Below are 10,937 nucleotides of genomic sequence, written 5' to 3'. Positions count from 1 at the left end.
ATTTTTTTGCACAGCTGTATAATGTGTTTGTGTTTTAAGCTAAGTGTTACTACAAAAGAGTCAAAAAGTTTTAAAAAGTTAAAAAGTTTATGAAGTTATAGTAAGTTAAGGTTATTACTGAAGAAAGAAAACTGTGTTTTTATAAATTCCATAGTCCCTAAACATACCCCAAGCATAGAATGCTCCAGAGCCTACAGCAGTGCAGTCATGTCCCAGGCCTCTCACAGACTCCCGCAGAGCAACACCCAGTCCTGCAAGCTCCATTCATGGTGAGTGCCCTACACAGGTGCACCATTTTTCATTTTTATCCCCCATTTTTACTGTACCTTTTCCATATTTAGATACACAAACTCACTATTGTGTTACAGCTGTACACCTCACAAGCCATGCAGGTTTACAGCCCAGGAGCCAGGGGCCACACCACACAGCCTAAGAGTGTAGCAGGCTGTGCCATCCAGGTTCGTGTTAGTATATTCCACGATGCTTGCACAACGATGACATTGCCTAACAATGCGTTTCTAGAATGTATCCCCATCACTAAGTGGCGCACGACTGTATCTGGTTTACACATAATTCCAGGAAGTATTTCCAAGCCCACTGCAGGCTGGACAGGCAGGCACAGAGGCAGGGCCAGTTAGCTACCCCAGGCTTCAGCCTCCCACCAATGCAAAGGCCACTCTGCCTAGCCTTCCCTTAAGACTAAGCCTCCCCTATCTCCAGCCCAATATTCCCAGGCATAGCTAACTTGTGCTTATTATATGCTTTTTGCCTTGGCAGAGAAAAACATAATGTATTTTTTAAACTATTTCCTTCCAAAATTATATTTTTTAAGTTTTAGTGCTTGAATTATGCAGAAAAGCGTCACTATTCAAAGTAATTTCCTGAGTGTACTACACATAAAGCTTCAAGTTTTTCAATTAAAATCAAATGCTACCAGAGATGATCTCCAGATTACATTAAGAAAAAATATCAAGGTAAAAATCAGTGTATATGCTACATTAGTTATAATAGGAGAAAAAGAATATATGTGTGTATGCATGCGAGTATGTGTATTTTGAACCACGTTTTATACCCTAAAAATACAACATGAAACAAAAAAAGTAAAATTGAAAACAAACCAAAACATAACTAAATTGTGTATCAAATTGGTAACATAACCAACACAAAAAAGAATCATTTCAGTGGAGTTTTGAACACAGTACTGATCTAACATCCTTAAAGAATAAATTCTAAAGACAAAGAATGCGAAGAAACCTTAAACTTTACTCTCATGTTATTGTTGTAATTCTGTTTAAGTAGAGGGTAGGAGAAGCCGAGTAAGAAAACATGTTTATGTTACTAGCATCTAAGCTTTTCTGTGCAAGAGAAGAGATAAAAATACAATCTCACAGAATTTACGGGAGGGGGAGAATGTGCTGTGTTAAAAATGTGACCAGCGTGACCAGCACCCCCCAGCGTGACTGCCGAAACTGCTCAAGAGTCATTTTCCTCTAAGTGCCATTCCAAGGCACCTTGGGGAAGAGACAGGCCTGGGACAGGAAATATAGGATGAGGCTGATGTCTTGCACCAGATGCACCAAACAGGATGGAGCGAAGGCCAGGAGGCCAGGAGACCCATGGGCACAGGGAGCAGTCCCACATGGGAAAGGACAAGAAACTCAGCCCAGGGCGAGAAAAGAGGCCACCTTGAGTGACACATGAAAATTAATCCTAGACAGATTAGTGACTACAAGGAAAAGAAAACTCACAACGCCGACGTGAAAACACAGGTGAGTAGATAAATAACCTCAGGTAGGCAGAGACAGTCTAGCCACACCGCAGGAAGAAAACTCGCAAAGCCATGCCGCTCAAACGGAATCCCATCGGGACACTCCCCGCTCAGGACTGTCACGGAGACAACCGTCCCGCACCTCCTGGCCCATGCACCCTCCCCACCGGCCACACAAGGTCTGGAATGTTCTTCCCTGCCCTTCCTGGGAAAGCCCTGCCTGCCGTGCCTGCCCTGCTCCTCTCTACCCTTGACTCGCTTCAGGTGCTTGGTGGAGCTGATGGCAGTTAAACTTTCAACAGCGCGCCTGTTTGGGTTTCAGCTTCAGAGAACAGGCGCAGAATCCCTGCACGTGCGAGCACTCCGTTGTGGGATGAACCAGTGACGCCGCCTGAGCCACACACCCGTGGTCTCGGTTCTACAGTTCTCCCTTGGTGACAGGAATACAGATTAGCATGCGTTTCTTTTCCATACTTTTTTGCATTTATCAAATTTTCTAGAATGAGTACATACTACTCAGAAAGAAAATAACTATTTAAAAGCCAGAAAACTGCCTTGTTTGTGAGTATAAGGCTACATAAGCTATTGCTACACACCTGCTCCTGGAAAGGGTGAATGCTGAGGAGAACGCAACAGATCTGTAGCGAAAGAGCCGACGGACGTGAAAACACTTTCTCATCTAATACAGAGCAGACGCTCCTGCTTGGACAAAGGGAAAACAGAACTGATGCCCAGGGTACAAACAGGTCCCAAACACACAGCTCCTCATCTGTGTCCTCTGCAGGAATAGCAGTAACCTCTTTTTCACAACTATAACTAACAAATTTTCCTTCTCTCACACAAACACTTCCAAATACTGATTCTCTCCTAAAGAAATGCAAAGTTCCACAGCCAGCATCAGATTTAAGAGGCAGTTAACAAGGCTGTTTCCCCCCAGGCCGCTGAAAGCCCTCGCTCTGCGGCGCCCCGGTGCAGCAGACAGCAGACATTGGGATTCTGTACCAACAAATGAGACACAAATGACAACCACAGCCACAACTGCCTTTCCTTCCCCGAAACACCACGCTACAGGCAACAGGAAGGAACATGGCCCCAGGGACTTGGTACAGCTTTACTGAAATACAGTTTACATAAAACAAAATTCACCTATTTTAAGTGTGCAATTTGAAAAGTTTGGGCAAATGTATACAGTCGTGTAACCACTACCACAATCAAGATTTAAAACGTTTCTATTCGCTTAAAACATGCCCTAATGCCACACTACATCACCCTCAGTCCAGGCAACCACGACTGTTCCAGTTTAGCTTTTTCTAGAATTTCATACAAATGAAATTGTTCGATAGGCGGTCTTTCCCTCCCAGCTTCTTGCACCTGGTGGGGAATTTTGTAGATTCACTGTATTGCTGCATGTGTCGTGATATGCTCCTGCGTGGAGCTGAGCAGCATCTCACCATACAGATCTATCACATCACCTGTCACCACTCATGGCAGGACGGACACTTCGGTTCTTTCCAAATATCCTGGGTGGGGCTGCCGCACACGGTCAATCAGTACTTAACTTTTTACGCTTCTCCTAACTGTCAGCGTTGAGGGTCCCAGGACCTCCACACCCACCGACACACGGGATGGCTGTCAGTTTAACTCCAGCTGTTTTTAGGTGGGTGTGTTACCAGCTGCAGCATCCTACTGGGGTTTTATGTCCTGGAGTCTAACTATGTGAGCACCTTTTCATACACCTGTGAGCCATTTGTGTACCTTCTTTTGGGTCTATTCAAACCCTCTGCCCATTTTTAAGCATTGTTTGTCGTCTTGTTATTTAGTCGTGAGAGTTCTTTACGTATTCTGGATACAAGTTCTTTGTTAGATGTAAATATTTTCTCCCAGTCGACGGCTTGCCTTTTCATTGTCTTAACAACATCTGTCAACTAACGAAAGTCTTCCTTTAATTTTGAAGTCCTATGTATCGACTTTCTGCCCTATTAGTTCATGCTATTTGTATCCTAGGAAATCTTTCTCCAGCCACAGTCATAAAGACCATCACTGTGTCTTACTCATCTATTCTTCGACAATTACTCTCTTTTCAGAAGGACAACTTCAGTGTCACTATGAGCGGGACACACTCTTACTAGCATGGGGCTATGGCAGCCACCACTGCAATCCCAAAGCTGACCAGGCTCCTTGCTTACCCCGAGAGACCACACCACCAGCCTGCACTGACACCCCTGAAACACTGACCTTCTAGAAACACTCTTTTTTTTCTGAGAGAGTCACACCAAGGTCTGGTTAAGGAGGCACCCAGAGCATGGACTTCTCTTAAAGCTGATGAATATTCGAGAGCTCCTTTAGAAGGAAGAGATCACACAGTCTCAGGGCACCTGCTCTACCCTCTTCCTTCTACAGTGAGACCCTCCCCACCCCCGCACAGGAAAGGGGCGCTGAGAAGAGTAAGTCCACAAGCAAGTGAAGACTCCATCGCATGCACAACAGGCCACACTCAGGACAGCGCTAGAGGCACCATCGCACTGGAAATAGCTGGCATAAAAAGAGATGGAAACGGTGGCGGAAGATGCTGCAGCCTCTGCCTCTGCCGTGAGCGCAGAGCGCACCATCAAGCCCAGGTGATGCGACGCGCTTCAGCACCAACCAGGCTTCGCCATGAGAAGAGTCGCCCCTGGCTCCCACCACAGGAACACGGCAGAATACAAACACACGCTATCAAATGTCAATCATACCAAAAAGGACACAGCCACGGAAGCCGCAGGTCTATTTTTATAAACACCAGCACCCGGGATTCCTCGCCGAGATGTTCAAACACGGGCGCTGCCTGACACCGGCGACCCCGCCCCGGGACCGCCCCACATCAGGGTCATCCCAGACCTAGCTCCCCAGCACCCACACCCTCACTGGACCACCCCCTCATCAAGATGCCTGGTCCCCCACCCAGAGCCAGAGCCACAATACGGGGAGGGGTGTGTGGAAGAAATCAAGTCTCAAAGTCACCTCTGAAAATCCCCTGAAGCCCTGGGGCTCAGTGCCGATTCAATTCCCTGTGGCTGCGACATACCTAGCACCCTCCCACACAGGGCAGGCTGGCGCGTGCCAGCCCAATTCCCAGATGAGAAAGGGGCTGCCTCTCAGGGTTCTGTTGTGCCACAAATGCTTTTCTAAAAGCCAAGAGGCAGCCCAGCTCCTCTGGACACACCTAGGAAAAGATGGGAGGTGTCAAGTGATTTGCTCAGCTGGGCATCCCGAGTACAGAGCAGTGAGGACAACCACAGACAGGGCCACCTGCAGGGCCTGGCTGGAATCTCCCTGACTCCAGCTGGCCAGCAGGTCCTAGCTAGCCCCTCCCTCCTGTCCCCGGGGTGGGCCCTGCTCTTCCCCTAACAGAGGTGCCCCTACTCTCATGCAACACAAACCCACTGCACTTCCAGGGTCCTCATGTGGGGCCACACCACCGTTAAGCAGGATCGTCTCCCCACGTGCCCACCTCCGTCACCAGGTTCCATCCCCACAGGCACTCTCCCTGTATGCCCACCTTGTGACCAGGCACCATCCCCCCAGGGCTCTCTCCTGGCATGCCCACCTCGGTCCCTGGGCTCCATGCCCCCCCGGGCCCTCTCCCCACATGCCCACCTCGATCACTGGGCACCGTCCCCCCTCCGGGCCCTCTCCCCACGTGCCCACCTTGATCACTGGGCGCCGTGGCCCCAGCCCTCTCCCTGCATGCCCACCTCGGTCACCGGGCTCCATTCCCCCCAGCCCTCTCCCCGCATGCCCACCTCAGTCACCGGGTTCCGTCCCCATACCAGCCCTCTCCCCGCATGCCCACCTCGGTCACCGGGCTCCGTCCCCACACCAGCCCCCTCCCCGCATGCCCACCTCGGTCACCGGGCTCCATCCCCCAACTCCAAGCTGCAGCATCTGTACTGTGCCTCCACTGGCACCACCCACCAGCCCCATCCTGGCTGCTGGTTCTCCAGGTGCAGCAGCGCCCGCGCCCGCCTTCCACATCTGCCCCACTATCCCCACCATCAGGACATGCCGAGACCCTGCAAGCGGGGTTCCTGGGCTGAGCTTCTGTGCAAGTGTCTGTGACCTGTCCAGGACACGGACCCCAAACATCTGCCCTGTAGGGCAGTGGTGAGCATGGGAGGCGCACACAGTGCCTGGCACCAGCCAGCACCCAGCAGCCACAACACATAGGCCCACTTCTGCATCCCCTGCTCAGTGACCACCGCCGTTTCTGATTCTGTCTCCAGTGTGTCATCAGGACCAACATCTAGAACCCAGGCCAGACCTTCTGGCTTTTCCACTCCACAGCCTTCAGGGGTCCCCAGTGCCTGCAGAAGAAAGCCCTGCTCTCCGCATCATCCTGGGTCTCGTCTGCCTGAGTCACACCCATACTCACACCTGCAGAGAACCACCATGGCCCAGATCCCTGCCTGCCTCAGCCCCGCACCCTGCCCCTCGTCCACCATGCACCCCAGCCCAACTCCCAACTCCCCAGCAATCCACAGCTGCCACCAGGGTCACTCCAGAGGGAGGCAGGGCCAGGGCAGAGGTTCCAGAGCCCGGGTCTCTAGCCCCAGGCCCCACCAGCCACATGGCCTTGAGCAGTTCATAGAAATGGGAGGCTCAGTGTTCTCGTCCCTGCACACATTGGCCCCAAGAGATCAGAACCCCCACACCTGACCCCCCAGAACAAGGCATGCCCAGCGCTGCTTCCTCCTGCACCCACCCAGCAAGGCCCCTTTCTGCCGCTACCCACACCGCCCCGGGCGCTGGGGAATCGGTGGAGACCCCAGGCAGGGCCCCTCCCACAGAGCAGCTGAGAGCTGGGAAGAAAACATTTTCACCCCTCACAGGGGAAGCATCTGAAGTCAACAGCACACTCTCGAAAAGTTACAAGGAGGTTCAGAAAGGGAGGAAATCACGTCCAAAATGAACCTCAGCCCATGGCCTCCAGGGTCAAGTGGAAGGCAGGGGGCAGGGCCGCCCCACGGGCGCTGGGGCTGAGCAGCAAGAAGGGACCAAGTCCCCTGTGGGACCAGCAGCGAGGGTTCCAGCGAGGCCCGGGCCTGCGCCCCAGCCCGTCACAGAGGCCCCTTCCTGCCCACTGGCCAGACACCCAGGGTGCTCAGCTCTTGACGTGGGACACCGGGGGTTCTGGGCCCACTGTGCCCGAAGCAGTCACAGGGCATCACCACCTGGCCTGGATACTCTCAGGCCTCCCCTCACAGGATACTCCTGTCAGGCAGGGAGCCACTCAGCAATGCTCCCTCCCCACAGGGCCCTAGGACTGCCCTCCCCAGGCTGCACATGCAGAGGGAACTTCGTCATCTCGGCCCTGCAGCATGAGTCCCATCCGCCGCTCACTCCCACCCCTCTCACCGCCATAGGACACAGGGCTGGGCCTGTCCCAGACCTGTTTTCCCACCACCAGAGCCCTGATCCACAGAGGCCACCCTCCCTCCCCATCCGCTCGGTGACCCCCACAGCCATCGGGACAGTCCCTCAGTCCCCACAGTCCGTCCTCTGAGGGGCCTGGCCCCTGCTATGGCACCACTTCAGAACCTCAGGACAGGTGGCCTGTGGCCCTCAACGATGCCCCTGCCAAGCCTCCTGCAGCCGTCACTGGCCAGGCCATCAGTACCTCAGGGGCGTCCCGGGCAGCAGGGATGCAGTGATGAGACAGATCCACCCGTGAGTAACCTGCACCCACAGGACATGCTCCATTCTGGACGTCTGCCACTCCTTCCTGGACAAACCAAGGTTGCCGCCTCCCACCAGGCTCTAGGGCCTGCAGAGACACAACCAACGCCCTGCTGGGCCACGTCACCTCCACAACCACAAGGAAGAGAGATGACAGGAAGGCCACCTTCCCCTTCTGCGTCCTGCACCGTGAACTCCCTGCATCCCTGCAGCACAGCATGGCCACCGAGCACCGCAGACGTGCCCGGGCCAACCAGCTCCAAGTGGGGTTCAGTAGCGGGGTGCAGGCTAAATGACAGTGGCCTGGATGAAGTGGCTGACATAAAGCACGTCAAAGGCTCAACCTCCCCCTCCCGCCCCACCCATCCTCATCCAGCCTAACTCGCACCAACCCGAAGCACGAATCCAAATGGGGCGCACTTTATTTCCGCTATTCAGCGTAGCTCCAAGATCTCTCCTTAAAAAACAAACAGGAAAAAACAAAGAAACTGTCCTTTGACCCCCTCACCACAGTCAGTGACCTACTTCTCCATCTCCTCCTGAACCTGACCCCCAGCACTGCCATCTGGGACCAGCCGCCTCCAGTTGGCTGAGATCGACAAACCCCAGGGTGCCCTGCCCCACACCCGCTCCACACCCCAGCCCCAGCCCATGTGTGCCCTGTGCGTCACTGCCTCCTCTGCACCACTAGAATGTCCCTGCCCAGGTGTCTGGGCTGGTATCTTGTCACCTCCCCCACAACAGACGGGCGAGTGTCCCATGGCTTGAACACCACCGTCCCCACACTGCCCCCCTCTGTGAACTGCAGGCTCACGCTCCAGGTGCCTCGCGCCACCCCCCACACCCCAGGTGCCTCGCACCGCCCCTCACACCACCAGGTCCCTCACACCGCCCCTCACACCCCACACCCCAGGTTCCTCAAGCCACCCCCACAACACCAGGTCCCTCAGACCACCCCACCCCCACACCACCAGGTCCCTCAGGCCATTCCCCACATCCCAGGTCCCTCGCGCCATCCCCCACATGCCAGGTCCCTCACACCACTCCCCACACCACCAGGTCCCTCAGGCCATCCCCCACACCCCAGGTCCCTCACACCACTCCCCACACCACCAGATCCCTCGAGCCATCCCCCACACCCCAGGTCCCTCACACCGCCACTCGTACCATCAGGTCCCTCACATCACCCCACAAAACACCAATTCCTTTGCAACACACCCCATGACATCAAGTCCCTTCCGCCACCCCCCACAACACCAGGTCTCCAGGGCTGGAACCGTGTGGCCCAAGGCAGGTGGCAGCCCTTCCCACACAGGAACTCTGGTGGCACACCCACAACCTCCAAGGCACTGAGGTGATGCCATCCCCAAGCCCAGCCTTCAGGCTCAGGCAGAGCTGCGTCTGGCCCACAGAGCACCCAAAAGCGGAAGAGGGAGGCCCTGTCACCCGTCCAGAATCACAGCCTCCAAGACACCCAGTCCGTGCTTTCCAAACTCTCAGAGCTCTGTGTCTAATCGATGGTGGGGTGAAGAGAGAGCCACGGTGGCCCTGAGTGCAAGCACCATCCTGAAGCCAGGAGCCCATGAGGCCGCTGAGCCGGTGGACCAGGATCGCCCTTGCACTGCCCTGTGACAAGCTCCTGGCCCAGCTCTCTGCTGCTCTGGATCCATCACTAAGTGGCTCCATTAAGTGCCTGGTCAGGCAGGAGCAGCAAGGAAATGCTGGGGCACCCACATCTGAACAGAGAAGACGCCCACCTTGAGAAGGTACTCTGGAGAAGGGAGCCAGCGAGCGACGTTTATGCTGAGAAGCTGCATCCGTGCACCTTGCCTCCGCCCGTCCATGCCGACCTGCAGCTCTCCCCAGGCAACTCCGTCAGCAAGCTGCCAGATCCACAAGGTCTCACCTGAGCTCACCGCCCAGTGAACGTTTGTTGACCAACCAACCAAACTCATCCCCCTGGCCCACCAAGGCCATGCACGGTCTGAGGCCTGCTGGCTGTCCACCCATATCCCACCCTGCTCCCAGGCACAAGCCGAACCACCCAGCACTCTGTGCAGACAGACACGGCCAATGACCAAGTCTTCTCGGCTGGAACTAGGGAGAGGCCTGCGTCACTTCTGAGCAACGGCCTTAAGACCAGGAGTGCCTCCTGGCCACTTGACGCCCTTGCAGCCGCAGGACTGCAGGGACTGACAGACATGGGCCTCCCCAGGCAGATGAGGTGGCCCAGACCTAGCAGACAGCCACCAGCTGGGGGGAGCCCAAGCACTGGAGGGCCCACAGGACACAGAGGATCATCAGGTGAGGCCACGCGCCACACAGACCCACCCCAGTGCAACAGCCCCTCACCATGCACTCAGGATATTCCATTCTGTGGATTTTCTCTTTGAAAGCCCCTGTGCTTTAGGGGTTTTAAGTCCATAAGTTCGCTCCAAGCTGAACCATTTCCAGTCTCTCTCAGCAGCACAGGCATGAAGGAGGAGGCCTGAAGGAGTGACAGGTGCCCTGTGGCATGCGGCCTCCGTTAAGTGGCCACGGGGTTTTGGAGAAGCCGGTCACCTCTGTGAGCCTCAGCATCTTTGTGGAGGGGGACTCCCTTCCAGGACTTTCTGGCTCTAGAGATCTACATGTCTGTGAATCTGTGGATGCCAACATGCGGCAGGAAGGCGAGGACTGCACGCGCAAGAGCAAAGCGGCCTCCATCACAACCATGCTACCTCCGCCATCGCTGCACTGGAGGCCAGGAGAGACGCCAGCCTTGCAACAAACGCTACTCCACCACACAAGGCTCTCAGCAACGGCGGTGCCATGTCCTTCCGCCCCAACAGCTGACAGCTCTTTGCTCTGGGCCACCCCTCCTGCAACCTCCTCCACCAGGCTCCTGCACCCAGGTGTCCACCCTCACCAGGTATCCCACTCCCAGCACTGCTGGCCAGATGCGCCCTATGAATGCCCACCTCTCCCAGCCCTACTTCCTGGCTCCCAAGCTGGCCCAGCCTTGGAGGTGCCGGCACCTGCAGGGCAGCCTTCTACGGCTCTTCTAGTCTACTCTACAGGCTCATAACACCGTCACGGCCGTCAGAGCCAGCAACACCATGACTCCTAGACCCTGGCCTGTGCCAGCTGCTCCCCTGAGCTCCTGCCTCCCACTAACCACCACTGACGTTCCCTCTCACCCCGCCTGCCCACCTCAATCTCATTCCACAAGAGCCTTTGTCCTCCCTCCTCCCTCCAGCCCATCCACACCTCCCTAAGCCCCACCATCTGCCCTGGGCCCCTGCCACAACCACCCCCACGTTCCACAGCTCAGACGCAAAAGTGACCTCAACATACAACTTCAAATTATGCCCTATCCAGCTTCAAACCCTCAATGGCTTCCAGCCACTGAGGCACTTGGAATCAATTCACACTGCCTGGGGGCAGCCCTGCAATACACTCAATTCACACTGCC

The sequence above is a fragment of the Hylobates moloch genome, unplaced genomic scaffold (genome assembly GCF_009828535.3).
Source record: "Hylobates moloch isolate HMO894 unplaced genomic scaffold, HMol_V3 SCAFFOLD_21, whole genome shotgun sequence".
Taxonomy (NCBI): Eukaryota; Metazoa; Chordata; class Mammalia; order Primates; family Hylobatidae; genus Hylobates; species Hylobates moloch.
This window is presented reverse-complemented; position numbering follows the sequence as displayed.